The sequence below is a fragment of the Mandrillus leucophaeus genome, unplaced genomic scaffold (genome assembly GCF_000951045.1).
Source record: "Mandrillus leucophaeus isolate KB7577 unplaced genomic scaffold, Mleu.le_1.0 Scaffold327, whole genome shotgun sequence".
Lineage (NCBI taxonomy): Eukaryota > Metazoa > Chordata > Mammalia > Primates > Cercopithecidae > Mandrillus > Mandrillus leucophaeus.
Window position 1 is genome coordinate 3,454,046 of NW_012103443.1, and position 11,584 is coordinate 3,465,629.

Genomic DNA, 11,584 nt, shown 5'->3' on the forward strand with positions numbered 1-11,584 from the left:
GAAAAGATCATTTAAAGTTGGATTTGAAGGCGGAGCAAGATTTATCCTGGAGAAGGGGAAGAGGAGATGAGTAAATATGCTGGGTGGAAGGAAAGAAGGAAAGAATGTCTAAAGGCCTATAAGTGAAAGAAAGAAGACTAAGCCCCAGGTACTGAAAATCCATCATGGTTGGAGTATACGGTATGAGGGAGCTGGAGAGAGTCCAGGATGTCTTTGGCTCCAGGTATTGTCAAGCCATCAGTAAGGAAATAAGCCACTGCTAACCACAAATTGCTGCAAAGATGCTCACTTTAGGGCATCCAAGTCCAAGACCCAGTCTTTTTTTATTTATTTTTTCCTGGCCCATTGCCCCTGAATGGTCTGAAACCAGCAAATAGGAAGTGGCCTTGCCTTGTTCTCTCTCTCACCAACTCTTCACTTTAGGGGTTCTTTAAAAATCTGTAAAATAATAGAATGTGGAATTTTTTCCTTCTCTCTTTCCAACGTCTCTGTAGCTTTTGGAAGCTTGGTCTCTGGATTGAGACAGACCTTGCTCTTGGCTCTGAATAGGCTGTTTGGTCTCTGTGGCCCTCAATTTTTTCACTTATAAAATGAGTAAAGCTGGGTGAGACGGCATGTGACTATCGTCCCAACTATTCAGGAGGCTGAAGTGGGAGGAGCTTGAAGCCAGAAGTTCAAGGCTGCAGTATGCTATGATCACACCTGTGAATAGCCACTGCACTCCAGCCTGGGCAACAAAGCAAGCTCCCATCACTAAAAATAAATAAAACAAAATAAAAAAGAAGAAGAAGAAAGAAAGGAAAACGAAAGAAAACTGAGGGGACTAATTGTTTCTGTCTCAGGTACTGAGACCAAATGAGGTAACATATGTATAATAAAACGCTTGGCACATAGGATGTGCTCAATATACTTGAAGTGTTATTTTTAAAAACTTACTGAAAGTTTCTGCATATACTTCGGGGGGGATTTCATTTTATTATAAAGACTTTAATTTCAGGTTTTTTTTTACTCTTATGCAAAGTTCGCTGCAGAACAGCTACCTCATTCAGTTATATATATTTGGTTATATATTAAGCAGCACAAAGAGACACAAAAATCAAGGATGAGTCAAGTCCAATTAAGCTAAGGAAGTCAGTTTCATCTTTATCAATGGGTTGCAATACTGTATTGCTGTTCCCCTATTTCCCTCACATACAAATCTTCCCACTTGCTGCTTTTTCTGGGATGTTGGAATGATGTATGATGAAGGTTTCTCAAGTACTAGTGAGACTGAAGCAATTTTCTACATAATGTACCACAAACAGATTTAGAAATGTCGATTTTAGATGCTATGATGCATACTCAAATTTTCCATGCAGTAGGTTAGATAGTAGCATGACTAAGTTGAAGGGCCAGTGATCTAAAATGTCTCATTGGTCTCTCATATACTGAAATATTAACAAAGTAGAAAATCAAAATGAGAGCAATTTAGGGATTCTCATGTCCCCCGATTACAGGCTCATTTCTGTGGGTCCAATTTCAGACAAAGAAAAGAGCGATAATGGAAAGGAACACAGTCAGGAGAACAAGAATGACAAAAAGCACAGAAAAAAGGGAATTGAAGCAAAATCACAGGGTCATCATCAAAAGACCCCATCTCCATAAAACAATACTATTACAATCCTCCCTCTTCGCAAAATCCTCAGCTGGGCTACTGGGCTGCTCTATCAAAAAACTGACAACCCTTGTACACTGCAGTGCATCAAGCACTATTTATTGCCAGTTGAAAAGAAAGCTTCAGTTTGCATTTTAGAACACTCTGGTCTGAGATGAATTTTCCGTGCTGTCTGAGAGCCAAGATCCCTAGGAGAATGACAGGGTCTCTTCTTATCTCCACCTTTTCTTGGACCTGTTCAGTGGCGGAGACTGCCTTGTGCCTAAAAGTCCGCTGGTTTGCAAGAGAAAACGTCCAGAAAATGTCCTGCTCCACACTGTGAGGGTCCATAAGAAAGTGAGGCTGTGGCAGTTTTGCTGTGAGAGGGTGTAATGTGGAAAGAAATAATGCAAAGATGTTGGTAAATTCCACTGGAGGCTGAAGGACAAAAGAACAACTCTGTATTAATTAGGTTTGTTTGTTTTTGTTTTTTGAGACACGGTCTCACTCTGTCGCCCAGGCTGGAGTGCAGTGGCGCAATCTCGGCTCACTGCGACCTCTGCCTCTCAGGCTCAAGCAATTCTCTTGCCTCGGCCTCCTAAGTAACTGAGACCATGGGCACGTGCCACCATAGCTGGCTAATTTTTGTATTTTTAGTGGAGACGGGTTTCACCATGTTGCCTGGGCTGGTCTCGAACTCCTGACCACATGATCCACTAGCCTCTGCCTCCCAAAGTGCTGGGCCAGTTAGGCTTTTTTAATGGTGCCAGTAACAACACCATAATTCAAGCCTGTAAGCAACAAAGGAAACTTGATTGATTCACATAACTCAAAAGTTAGACTCAGGAATATTTAGATCAGATGTTCAAATGGTTTCTTTGGACTCTATCTCTATTTGCTGGGCAGCAGTCCCCTGTGCTGACTTATTCTTAGGCAGGCTTTCTCCAGTAATGGCAAAAGTGATCACAAGCCAAACCGACTTCTAACCAGTTTCAAAACCTCATCTGGAGGAGTTCGCTTCCTTCCCAATAATTCCAGCAGCAATTTGGGGACTAGGTCTGGGCCACGTGCCTAGCAATGGGTATGGACGATTCTCTAAAGGAAAATTGAGGTCTTGTTACCAGAAGAAGGAGAGATGGACTTGGGACTGTTAAACAACTTACCCACTGGGCTCTTCGGATACTCCATTTTAATTATCAGCTAGAAGCAGAAGTTTTACAGTTGAAGATAGCCCTTTATTTATCTCTTTACACATTGACTCATAATCATCTACGATTTCTCCTCAGGAAACTATCAAAGATTATAATACACCAGGGCAGCTGAGTGTTGTGCCATTTTGAAGCTTAGACAGAATACCAGTAGAAATGACAAGTTCTTCCTGTGAGTTTGCTGACACGGGGTTCTTTAACACCCACGCCAAATCAAGCAACTAAATCAAGAGCTACTTCCCATAGCTCCAAGGTAAAGCAAGGATGTGTCAGCCAATTTCCTGAAAGAAATTGATAACTTTGGGTAGAGATCTCCCGCTTGTGTGTGTGTGTGTGTGTATGTGTGTCTGTGTGTAGGTGCCTTCATATTTCGGACCCCTTTCATGTTTCTTTCCATTTTACTGACCCCAGGGAACCACTGTTATTTACATTAGCAATTCCTAGTTGTTTTTAAAAAGTGAGAATTCCTTTCTAACATAAGAATTCATAAATGTCTCATGATAGTAAAATCTCTTGCCTATATTTACATATTGAATAAGAAAATACATACTGTCAAATAAATTTGGTTAATGTTATTAAAACCATTTGTATCATATTGATTATAACACCTACTTACATGTGAAAAATGAATAGTATATGTATGTATGAGATGCATCATTGTTTTCTATTTACATAGGGATATGTAGATGTCTTGCAATAATTACATAAACCTTTTCTGTAATAGGGTCAAGGAATTGGGGTCAGGTGACAGAATGATTCTTTTGTAGCTCCAGTGTTTGTTTTAACCCAGAAGGCCAAGGCCTGCAACTGTTAGGTCAGAGACCTTCATTCTGCCTCATTTTTTGCTCTGTGTTTCCATGTCCTTCAAATAACTAACTCAAGCTCAAATTTTAACAGAAAGTGCACTGACCAGCAGCCAAGGGAGTTGACACGTGATTCGTGAGTCAGGAGACTTGAAGATGGTGACTTAACACAGCTTCCAGATGCTGAAAGCGAAAGTGACTCAAGGCATAGACTCCAGGTTGAAGGCATATGCCAAAAAGAGAAAAGTGGGAAGTGTGATTTGGGGCCTATCTTCCAAAGGGTAGTGATGAATCTCATCAGAGGCATAGCATTTCACTTTCAATCAGGATACAAAGATAGCAGGAAACATTTATACCAAAAGGGAAATTTGTTCAAAAAGTAGAAATTTATGCAAAGATAATTTTTTGAGGTGGCATTTTTGACAGTGGAGCTGGCAACTGTGTTTAGAGGTCATTCTCACACTCTGGGTACCACTCATGACTGTCATGCTCTGATGAGCTCCCAATCTCTCTCCTAAATCCTTCCTCCCTCCAGCTTCACAGATGAGATAGAGTGGAGATGAAGAAACAGTCTCAAAATTATAACTGTGAACCATAGAATTTCCTCTGATCTTTTGGGTGCAAAAGGTAATAAAAATAAAATAATAAAAAATAAGAGAGAGAAATTTAAAAATTGAATTTCCCCTCCAAATCGCAATCTTTTATAGTTAGAAAATTTTAGTACTAATTTGTAGACAAGCGTCTAACATTTGGTAATCAGTATGTTAATATAGATATGGGTAAAAAATGGTACATTTAGCTGAAAAATTATGTAAAAAGAGAGTGTTGTGAAAGGATAGGGATGATTATATTTCTTATATCTGAACAGTATTAGTGTGTTTCAATGATCGCTTTATTCTCAGTGTAACCTCAGCCACTGGAGAATGCTGATACCTAAAAGTTATGATGATTAAGAATGTGGGCTTTGAGGTCGGGCACAGTGGCTCATGCCTGTAATCCTAGCACTTTGGGAGGTGGAGGCGGGAAGATCACTTGAGGCCGAGAGTTCAAGACCAGCCTGGCCAACATGGTGAAGCCCCATCTCTACTAAAAATACAAAAATGAACCAGGTGTGGTGGTGCGAACCTGTAATCACAGCTACTTGGGTGTCTGAGGCAGGAGAACTGCTTGAACCTGAGGGGTCAGAGGTTGCAGTAAGCCAAGATCGTGCCACTGCACTCCAGCCTGGGCAACAGAGGAAGACCCTATCTCAAAAAAAAAAAAAAAAAAAAAAAAAAAAAAAAAAAAAAAAAAAAGAAAGGGGGCTTTGGAAAGAATCTGAGGCTGAGAAGTCCTAGTTCTGCTGTTTACCAGCCATGTAACCTTGGGCAAATCACTCAACTTCTCTAAAGTACACCTTCCTTATTCATACGGTGATATTACAAATTTGTGAGATACAAGTAGTTATTATGACATAATTTATGTGAAAACACTTAGCAAAATGAATGCAACGTGTTAACTACTAATAAATGTTAGCTTTTACTGTTAATTGTGACAGTATTAAGGGACAAAATCTCTTAACATGGCTGTAATTTGAGACTCCTGCCCGAACTCCGCCTAATAAGAGGACTTTGTCTTTGTCTACTCAGATTCTTCATTTGCCCTTGCTTTCCCTCTAAGAGAATTTTGCCAAACTAATTCCTAAGCTTTTTGTAAGAATAGGCAGACCATGTTAAAGAAAACAAAACAAAAGGACAGAAAAAAACAAGGCAAAAGCAAACAAAAACAATGAGGCAGTGTAGACCTGCAAACTGAAGAAGTTGGGTGAAGAACAAAAGCCCACATGGGCCACAGGTTCTGTGAGAAAGTGTTGTAGGATTTGACATGTGAGAGTCTCTGGAGCAGCTTTGGAGTCTGAGAAACAAGAAAGGAAGCAAAGGCAGTTTGGGAGCCAGGGCATGGTGGCACATGCCTGTAATCTCAGCACTTTCCGAGGCTGAGGTGGGAGGATTGCTTGAAACCAAGAGTTTGCAGTGGCAGTGAGCTCCAATCATGCCACTGCATTCCAGCCTGAGCAACAGAGTGCGACCCTGTCTCTAAAAAAAAAGGTGTTGAAAGGTGTTTTACCATGGATTGTAAATGGATCTACTATTATGATTTTTAAGAGATCAAAGTAAAGAGCAGGTTTCAGTTGTAATGACTTTGGTTTCTGGACTGTGCTTTTTCGTGGAGCATTATGTTGAGGTTGGGTCATGTGGGGCCTCGGTTTATACATGGTTTATGCAAGCACAGTTCCTGACTTATCAAGTGGCACTTCTCTAACAGTGCTGTGTCAGATTTGCCTGCTATGATCACTCCTTTTTCTGGCTTCTGTACTATTGGGTGAAGTATAGTTTAAACTTAAACAAGTGAGTCTTTATTTTTCTTCCTTCACCACCAGGCTCTTCTCCACTAGCAACTCTTTAGAAAATAGCAGTGGCCTCAGCAAAGGAACATATAGCAATCAGTAGTGCAGTTGCAAATGCTTAATCTTTATTGCCACCACCCCAGACCCTAAATCAATCCTTAGCCAGGTTGGGGGAAGAAAGCAGAGAAGGCAGATTATTACAACTGTTCCTCAGACATCAGATTTCTTCTAGGACAATGAAGTGTTCAAGTAACTCCTGGCACCATTGTTTTAGGGTTCACTTCCCAAAAAATACAGTCAGGCTTTCTCTTTGGAAACATGCATTACAACTCTTCTTTATGGATCTGTTCCAGGTAATAACACTGTTTTAGTCAGGACACAGCATCACCTGTTAAAGAACTTTGGTAGTACTGAACACCTTACATTTATGTTGTGACCTATGTTGTGACCAACAACAGTATCAGGGATTACAGGGGGAACAGATCCCTTTCACATATTCTAAATACAGAACTGAACAATCAACACAATTCCAATGTTGCAAACATTTAATTTATTCCTGCCGTGACCCATCTTTCAAATAGCAGACTCAAAACAGGTGGTTATTGTATCAGCCTCTAAATCACTTTTGTATAATCAATTAACCTCATCACATTGAGGTATTCACATAGTTTCCACCAATGGACAATTTTATCATGACCAACACAATTTGTTTTCTCTTACTAGCCTCACAAATGGCCTCCTGAAACTAATGCTTAGGAAAGTACTGGAAAATTTCCTGTGCTGTCTCAGGGCTGTATACATTTGCCACACAGCAGCAAAATGATTCTATGTTATTACATATGAAGGCTTGGGGTTATGCCTTTCCATTAGAAATGCATAAGCAAAACAACCCAAACCACCCCAGCCTACGCAGAGAACTTCAAGTGTCTAAGTACCCACCCTATTTTCCAAACAAATAATATCTATACAGGCTCCTAACACCAAGGACTTCATTAGGTTTGTTGTAAATAAGTCAGTGGATAATCATAAAACACTTCTTGGCAGTAACTAAATCAAGAAGATCAGTGATGGCTGGACTAAGCCAGCTATAAATTTTATGGCAATTTTTTAATGAGGCAAAGGAAGGGAGCTTATCAACATTTTGGTTTTCAGGGTCAAATGAAAGAAAGCAGGAGAGAGCAAGAGAAAGGAATCTAGGGTACCTGGTGCTAAGAGAAGGAAATGGCGAAAGAGTGAGTAAAAAAGTAAGAGAAAAATCCCCTACTGAGCAGAAGGCAAGAAGCTAGAGGCTTATACAGCATTTAGCTTAAGGGCAGAAAGTTGTCGTTTGGTGTTTTCCTCAAGGGATGCCTGCAGAAAGATTTCTGTGCCAATGTGACCTTGGAAACTAAAAATGGATCACAGCTTTGGTGTTTGGGCTGAAATATACAAGAGAAAAGTGAGAAACAGATAAGAAATAGATTGGGTAGAAACACCAAGTAGCAGAAGACAAACCATACCTAAAAGATAAAAACCAGGGCAGGTCGTCATGATTATTAAGACCCATGTTTCTTTCACCAGTCCTCATCACTACGGAACCTTCTCTGGAAACAGGGTTTTTTGTTGTTGTTGTTGCGGGGTGGGGCTTGAGGGGAGTGTTTGAGATGGAGTCTCATTCTGTCGACAGGCTGGAGTGCAGTGGCGCAATCTTGGCTAACTGCAACCTCTGCCTTCCTGGTTCAAGTGAGTCTCCTGCCTCAGCCTCCCTAGTAGCTGGGATTACAAGCACATGCCACCACGCCCAGCTAATTTTTTGTATTTTTAGTAGAGACGGGGTTTCACCGTGTTGGTCAGGATGGTCTCGATCTCCTGACCTCGTGATCCGCCGGCCTCAGCCTTCCAAGGTGCTGGGATTACAGGTGTGAGCCACCATGCCTGGCTGGAAACAGGTTTTCATACTTCTTTGGAAATGGAAATGTTTTGCCAGCTTAGTGGAGAAGGCTGACATTTCCATAGGGACTATGAAAATTTATTCTGATTTAATAAAAACCTGAACAAGCCAAAGTGAAACAGAAGCTCAATGTTCCAAACTAAATTAGACATTTTATTAATCCAGTTAGAGGTCATTGGCCAACTGTAAATTCAGAATAGTGATTTGGAAAAGAGAAGAGGTGGGGAGGGGTAAAATACCCTGAGAATCTGACCTTCATCTGCAGCTGGGCCAGGTAGATGGGAACCTTGACAAAGGAATGATGCAGGTAGCTGGGCTGGGTGTGTTTAGTGAGTTAACAAGTAATCTTTAAAGCAAGAATCAGTTTCCGTGCAGAAAGCAACTAGCCTCTACACAGCAAGACTCTGGCTGGCATCAAGCCTTGGTGTTCAGTTGGTTTGAGCTTTGACGCGAAACTGAGCTCTGTTCTTCAAGATATCCCCACTAGCTTTTACGTGTGTTCTCACAGATGTTTCACGTCTTTGACTTTTGCCTTTACCAATGGCTTTAACTTTATTATTTAAGATCTTGTCTTGTCACTTTCGTTGTCTCAAAAAAAAGGAGGTCACAGAAACCTTGTCTTTTCTAAAGAAATTTAATAAAAAAATCTGCAAACTTGTCTCTGTTACCTAAGAGGCCCTTTTTGAATTTTTCATTATACGCCAGTGGGAAAAACCTAAGAAAACCTGAAGGAAGCCCAGAGTCTAATTTTTTACATTAATTATCCATAAAATAAAGTAGATTGGTTTACTATAGAAACAAGGATTCCAGTCATATTTAACTGCAGTGTCGGGTGAGAGAAGAGTGTTCAAAGTAGTGACGAAGGTGGTTAGGGATGGGGTAATGTACATATTGAGCTGTCATTTTTCCAGCATTCTATAGAAAAGATAAGAAATCAGAGATTTTGGATAATTATTAATGTCATAAGTCAGACAAAACTTAGGAGAAACAAAGCAAAAAAAATACCCTGTTATTTAGTCCCTGAAAATTTTTTACTTACCAAAAAAAAAAAAAAAAAAAAAAGAGATAGCAAAGACAAGAAAAAGAAAAGTTAAATGAAGAGACAGACAATTCAAGCAATTTATTGTAAGGAAGAACAATCAACTTTCACAAAGAAAATATCATAGAGATATAACTGGACATTGCAAACACTTTATGTATGGGTTCTAATTTAGAATTTACTTGCTTAAACCCAAATTCTCATGCTTCTATGTGCCCCGTGAAGAATGATAAGTTCTTCCCTCTGTGAGTCAGAGCCCAAGTCTGTTGTATTGTTTCTGGTTCAGATTTTCTTCCTATAGGTCTGTCAAAAGCAAAAATAAGGAAGAATCACTGGAGTGGGAACTAGAGGCCTTAGGTTCTTGCCCTGCTTCTTGAACTAGCAGTTAACAAATATACCAGGTTACAGTTTTGGGTAAAGGTTAGCCTGACAGATGAATCTTCTGAAGTGATATCCTTGGACGAATTGCTTAAATCTGGGCCAGCTTCATGGGCATAAAATCTGTGCAGTCTCACAGAGTCCCATACTTAAAAGGGATTTGTGCTTAGTTTAATGCCCTGCTGTCACCATCTTAGTAATTTTTTAACAAGGGACTCCACAGTTTTGTTTTGTGTCCGGCCCATTAACTTATGCAGCTGGTCCTGCCTTAACACGGCGCAGCCTCTGCTTCCTTTTCTTTAAAATCAGAATTGGAAGAGCCCCAGGATCATTTCTGCTTTAGGAAGTGATGATACAAACCCTTCAGGGTTGTCTTTCATTTAGACAGCACAATGCCACAATCACGGTGAGGAGACTTTTCCGGGATCTGTTTCCAGGATATAGTTTCATTCTTAAATTGGCCACCATACCCCATGATGGAAACTGCAAGACCTACCATGCTAGGGATTATCCTGCTCCCTCTTTCTCCTCTCAGTGACCAACCTCTCATTATAACACCACTGACTAGCCGAGTGTTGCCACAAGAATGCTGCAAACAACCACCCTCAAAACTAAGAGGCTTAAAACAGCAGCCATTCTTACTGTTCTCAAGTTCACAGTTAGCTGGTGGGTTCTATTAATCTGGGTCAGGCCTGGCTGAGCATTTCTTTGACCATAGCCATCTCTCTCTCCCATGTTTCAGATGGCCTCAGCTGGCACACCTCAGCTCTGTGCCTGTGGTCTCTGTCCCTTCGGCAGGCTGGTCAGGGCTAATAGAAGCAAAGGTCAAGAGACGGAGCAGAAGCAAGCACGGCTTTCAAGGCATAGGCCTGGGACTGCATAGCATCACATCTACTGCATTCTACCAACCAAAGCAAGTCTCAAAACCAGCCCAGGTTTAGAGGTAGAGGAAGTAGACCTCAATGAGACCTCTTGAACAGACTTCTTGATGGGAGGAGCTACAAAGTTACATCCCATGGTGCTTGGATAGAGAGAAGAAAAGAATTGGAGCCCCTATTGCAATAAATCTGCCACTCACATTAATCAAAAGTTCTACTAGCTGTATATATTCATCCCAACAATGTATCACCATGTGACCCTAAGAAAATCACTTGAGGTCTCCTTCCACTGCCGCATCTATAAAATGAGGGGAACCAAATTCACTCTAAAGCCCCTTCTGCTCTGACATTTTCATAGTCCACAGGCTCAGTTCTCACTCCAACCAGTTTCCAACCTCCCCTTCCTCTTCTGAACCACACACCTGTCTCTACATCCTATATAGGGCATTTAATCATAGACTGGTGAAAGTAGTCAATTTAACTTACTTTAATCTTTAGAGCTTTGTCAGGTCCTGTAATTCCTGTAATTCTCAGGGGAAGAAGTTTAAGTTTTGCTCAGCCATGCCAGAAACCCCCTTTCTAAAATTGAACGAGTAGCAAAAGGTGTATTTCCCAGATCCACGTCTACGTCTCTGTGGCTCCTTTGTCTCTACAGAGCAGAATCCTTTTTGATTTCAACGTTCTCTGCACCACCCCCACCCTCACATCAGACTGCATCAAACACTCACAGTCCAGCCAAACCGCATTGGCATGGCTCACTGCAGGCCTCTGAGCAGGGCAGCATTCTTTTAAATAAATGAGAGGGACAGTGTGTTCTTGCTGAAGCCTGCAAGGTCCTGTCAGCTTTACGCTTGCTGATTTACATGGCTTTTAAAAGACATAACCATAAAATTTCACTCCAAAATTCACTCTGTCCAGTCAGATCTTTGCCTAGGCCTGGCAATTTTAATTTATCAAAGGAACGAGATAATAGTTTAATTTTTCCCCTTGTTGGATGCCCCTATAATCTTCATAATTCATAATACAGCTGTTTCTCCCAGTAAGCTCTTTGACGGGAGTCTACGATCTAGATCTTGTTTTATTTTTTTCTTAAGAAATCATTAAAGTGAAGAAGCTATTCCTATAAGGATCTGTAATCCTAACGTGTGGAACCAGTAAAGCAGCACAGAGCGGGATAGTGAAGTAAACATGCTGCATGTGGCTTTCTGGGCACATGCACTAGCTGCTTTTGCCACTGGTTCAGGGAACAGGAGCTAAATTTGGTCTGTATTATTGTGTTTTAAGCTGAAAACTGATTCTTGGCTGGCAGATATGCCTTTTCTTTTCTTT

General features: G+C 40.8%; 1 long non-coding RNA gene across 1 annotated transcript; it reads right to left on the reverse strand.

Annotated features, from left to right (window-relative positions):
* Nucleotides 1-8,980: 8,980 nt before the first annotated feature.
* On the reverse strand, nucleotides 8,981-11,014 carry LOC105545400. Its single transcript, XR_001006911.1, has 2 exons — nucleotides 10,742-11,014; nucleotides 8,981-9,302 (listed from the first exon to the last, which is right to left on the reverse strand). It is a non-coding gene; the product is annotated as an uncharacterized LOC105545400 (long non-coding RNA).
* Nucleotides 11,015-11,584: the final 570 nt, after the last annotated feature.